The sequence below is a fragment of the Oncorhynchus masou genome, unplaced genomic scaffold (assembly GCF_036934945.1).
Source record: "Oncorhynchus masou masou isolate Uvic2021 unplaced genomic scaffold, UVic_Omas_1.1 unplaced_scaffold_3878, whole genome shotgun sequence".
In the NCBI taxonomy this organism is placed as follows: domain Eukaryota; kingdom Metazoa; phylum Chordata; class Actinopteri; order Salmoniformes; family Salmonidae; genus Oncorhynchus; species Oncorhynchus masou.
Genome location: NW_027010280.1, coordinates 17501 through 22500, shown reverse-complemented (window position 1 = coordinate 22500; position 5000 = coordinate 17501). Strand labels below are relative to the sequence as shown.

General features: G+C 44.5%; 1 pseudogene; it reads right to left on the bottom strand.

Moving 5' to 3' along the window:
- LOC135534727 (inositol 1,4,5-trisphosphate receptor-interacting protein-like 2) overlaps positions 1–2836 on the bottom strand; it is a 12383-nt pseudogene extending 9547 nt beyond the window's left edge.
- Between the last annotated feature and the right edge of the window lie 2164 nt (positions 2837–5000).

The following is a 5000-nucleotide window of genomic DNA, read 5'->3' as shown; positions in this document are numbered from 1 at the left end:
TCTCCAATATGTTTGGCTCTATAACTAAGACTACCAGAACCCACTGGATTCTCCAATATGTTTGGCTCTATAACTAAGACACCAGAACCCACTGGATTCTCCAATATGTTTGGCTCTATAACTAAGGCGACCAGAACCCACTGGATTCTCCAATATGTTTGGCTCTATAACTAAGACTACCAGAACCCACTGGATTCTCCAATATGTTTGGCTCTATAACTAAGGCACCAGAACCCACTGGATTCTCCAATATGTTTGGCTCTATAACTAAGACGTCAGAACCCACTGGATTCTCCAATATGTTTGGCTCTATAACTAAGACTACCAGAACCCACTGGATTCTCCAATATGTTTGGCTCTATAACTAAGACGACCAGAACCCACTGGATTCTCCAATATGTTTGGCTCTATAACTAAGACTACCAGAACCCACTGGATTCTCCAATATGTTTGGCTCTATAACTAAGACGACCAGAACCCACTGGATTCTCCAATATGTTTGGCTCTATAACTAAGACTACCAGAACCCACTGGATTCTCCAATATGTTTGGCTCTATAACTAAGACTACCAGAACCCACTGGATTCTCCAATATGTTTGGCTCTATAACTAAGACGACCAGAACCCACTGGATTCTCCAATATGTTTGGCTCTATAACTAAGACTACCAGAACCCACTGGATTCTCCAATATGTTTGGCTCTATAACTAGGACTACCAGAACCCACTGGATTCTCCAATATGTTTGGCTCTATAACTAAGACGACCAGAACCCACTGGATTCTCCAATATGTTTGGCTCTATAACTAAGACGACCAGAACCCACTGGATTCTCCAATTATATTTAATGAACTACAGGACAAAATAAAAAAAAGGCCTGTGGGGTTAATTGTCTCCTAAATGAAATGTTAAAATATACAGATTGGCTATAATAAAACTCTTTAACATCATCCTAAATGAGATGTTAAAATATACAGACTACAAATTCCAATTGGCTATAATAAAACTCTTTAACAGCATCTTCCCCAATATTTGGAACCAAGGACGGATCACCCCAATCCACAAAAGTGGAGACACATTTGACCCCGATAATTACCGTGGGATATGCATCAACAGCAACCATGGAAAATCCTTGTAAAATCTACGTAAAACAACAAATAATCCACGCAGAGCAGAATTAATGATCAAACTCCAGAAGTGAGATGTTAAATTATACAACCACCTAAAAGGAAATGATTCCCAAACCTTCTTAAGGAAAGCTTTGACTATGTACAGACTCAGTGAGCATAGCCTTGCTATTGAGAAAGGCCGCCGTAGGCAGACATGGCTCTCAAGAGAAGACAGGCTATGTGCTCACTGCCCACAAAATGAGGTGGAAACTGAGCTGCACTTCCTAACCTCCTGCCAAATGTATGACCATATTAGAGAGACATATTTCCCTCAGATTACACAGACCCACAAATAATTTGAAAACAAATAAAATTTTGGTAAACTCCCATCTACTGGGTGAAATACCACAGTGTTCCATCACAGCAGCAAGATGTGTGACCTGTTGCCACAAGAAAAGGTCAACCCATATTTATGCTTATTTATTTTCTCTTTTGTACTTTGACTATTTGCACATAATTACAACACTGTATATACACACACACAATATGCCATTTAAAATGTATTTTCCTTTGGAAGTTTTGTGTGTAATATTTACTGTAATTATTTTTTTTCTTCTTCAGTTTTGTACATTATCCATTTCAATTGCGTTGGCGATGTAAACACAATGTAAACACAATGTAAACACAATGTAAACACATTTCCCATGCCAATAAATCCCTTTGAATTGAATTTAACTGAATTGAGAGCGAGTGGGAGAGAGAGAGACAGACAGAGAGAGAGAGAGAGAGCGAGAGTAAGATAGAGAAAGAGAGAAGATTTGATGTGTGTGGACTGTGTACCTTATGAAGAGGTAGCAGAGGACACAGGCCAGTAGTAGTTTGATGAGTGAGAAAAAGACAGGAGGGCCCTGGTCAGAGCAGGGCTCTGTCCCAGCCTCGTACCCAGGATCAGGGCCTGATTCTGGGCCTGATTCTGGGCTTAGCCAGTGGGTTATGTGGTGGTGGAAAACCAGACCTGTCAACACACAGGTCAACAGAGGCCAGAACACTCGCAGGTTCAGAGTGTACACACTCATCCTCCTCTCTCTCTTCTCGTTCCCTCTCTTTCTTCTCGTTCCCTCTCTCTTCTCGTTCCCCCTTCTCTCCTTCTTTCTGTTGCTCCGAGGTTCCTTCGTTCTTTCTCTTCTTTTTGTCTGTCTAGGACTTGTTCTCTAGCGATGCCAGAGAACTGAGACAGGGTCAGGGAAGGCTAACCCATCATGACACACACGCTGACACACACACGCTGACTCTCTCTCTCTCTCTCTCTCTCTCTCTCTCTCTCTCTCTCTCTCTCTCTGTCTTTTCCCTCCTCTGCGCCTCAACGTTCTTCTCTCCGTTGTCTCCTCTCCTTCCTTCTTGTAACAGAACTCCCACTTTTATTCTTCTTCTCCTCTCCAGCTTGTTTGTTCAGTTTAAAGTCAGTTGAAGTTCCTCTTCAGATGTTGCCCCTCCTCCTCCTCCTCTCTTCTTCAATCTGTCCCTCCTGTTTTTCCTCTTTCAGTGCTGTATGATGTCAGGTTAATCTGTCTTTGTGAAGACTCCTCTCCAACAGGTTCTCTCTCTCTCTTGTCCTCTTGTTCTCTCTCTCTTGTCTTCTCTTTTTCCCGGTCTCTTTCTCTCTCTCTCTCTTTCTGAGCTCAGAGGAAATGCCAAACTCTTGAGAGAGGAATTTTAGTTTTAAAAAAAAAAGAGGGGGAGGAGGAGGAGGAGGAGGAGGAGGAGACTGTGCGGCAACACTCTCCTCCCACCTCTTAAAGAGACAAAGACATTGTTTCACATCTCAACATCACATTCAAAAGGGGACTTAGGGCCATGTCCCAACTGGGACCCTATTCCCTGTATAGTGCACTACTTTTGACCAGAGCCCTATGGACCCTTGTTGAAAGTAAGTGCACTATATAGGGAATAGGGTACCATTTTTGTACACAAAGGCTATGACAGTTACTGTAGCAGCATGGACAATAAAAGTTATTCAATTGCATTTGAGTGATTTGATTTATACTGCAAACTGAGTGTACAAAACCTTAAGAACACTTTCCTAATATTGAGTTGCACCCCTCATTTTGCCCAGCTTCAATCCGTCGTAGCGTGGACTCTACAACAGCCTCAATGGACTCTACAACAGCCTCAATGAACTCTACAACAGCCTCAATGGACTCTACAACAGCCTCAATGGACTCTACAACAGCCTCAATGAACTCTACAACAGCCTCAATGGACTCTACAACAGCCTCAATGGACTCTACAACAGCCTCAATGGACTCTACAACAGCCTCAATGGACTCTACAACAGCCTCAATGGACTCTACAACAGCCTCAATGGACTCTACAACAGCCTCAATGGACTCTACAACAGCCTCAATGGACTCTACAACAGCCTCAATGGACTCTACAACAGCCTCAATGGACTCTACAACAGCCTCAATGGACTCTACAACAGCCTCAATGGACTCTACAACAGCCTCAATGGACTCCTCAACAGACTGAATGGACTCTACAACAGCCTCAATGAACTCTACAACAGCCTCAATGGACTCTACAACAGCCTCAATGGACTCTACAACAGCCTCAATGGACTCTACAACGGCCTCAATGAACTCTACAACAGCCTCAATGGACTCTACAACAGCCTCAATGGACTCTACAACAGCCTCAATGGACTCTACAACAGCCTCAATGGACTCTACAACAGTCTCAATGGACTCTACAACAGCCTCAATGGACTCTACAACAGCCTCAATGGACTCTACAACAGCCTCAATGGACTCTACAACAGCCTCAATGAACTCTACAACAGCCTCAATGGACTCTACAACAGCCTCAATGGACTCTACAACAGCCTCAATGGACTCTACAACAGCCTCAATTGACTCTACAACAGCCTCAAAGGACTCTTCAAGGTGTTGAAAGCGTTCCACAGGGATGCTGGCCCATGTTGACTCTACAAGGTGTTGAAAGCGTTCCACAGAGATGCTGGCCCATGTTGACTCTACAAGGTGTTGAAAGCGTTCCACAGGGATGCTGGCCCATGTTGACTCTACAAGGTGTTGAAAGCGTTCCACAGGGAAGCTGGCCCATGTTGACTCTACAAGGTGTTGAAAGCGTTCCACAGGGAAGCTGGCCCATGTTGACTCTACAAGGTGTTGAAAGCATTCCACAGAGATGCTGGCCCATGTTGACTCTACAAGGTGTTGAAAGCGTTCCACAGAGATGCTGGCCCATGTTGACTCTACAAGGTGTTGAAAGCGTTCCACAGGGAAGCTGGCCCATGTTGACTCTACAAGGTGTTGAAAGCGTTCCACAGGGATGCTGGCCCATGTTGACTCCAATGCTTCCCACAGTTGTATCAAGTTGGCTGGATGTCATTTGGGTGGTGGACCATTCTTGATACACACGGGAAACTGCGGAGCGGGAAAAACCCAGCAGCGTTGCAGTTCTTGACACAAACCGGTGCGCCTGGCACCTACTACCATACCCCGTTCAAACGCACTTAAATATTTAGTCTTGCCCATTCACCCTCTGAATGGCAACACACACACAATCCATGTCTCAATTGTCTCAAGGCTTAAAAATCCTTCTTTAACCAGGTCTCCTCCCCTTCATCTTTAACCTGGTCTCCTCCCCTTCATCTTTAACCAGGTCTCCTCCCCTTCCTCTTTAACCAGGTCTCCTCTCCTTCATCTTTAACCAGGTCTCCTCCCCTTCCTCTTTAACCAGGTCTCCTCCCCTTCCTCTTTAACCAGGTCTCCTCCCCTTCCTCTTTAACCAGGTCTCCTCCCCTTCCTCTTTAACCAGGTCTCCTCCCCTTCCTCTTTAACCAGGTCTCCTCCCCTTCCTCTTTAACCAGGTC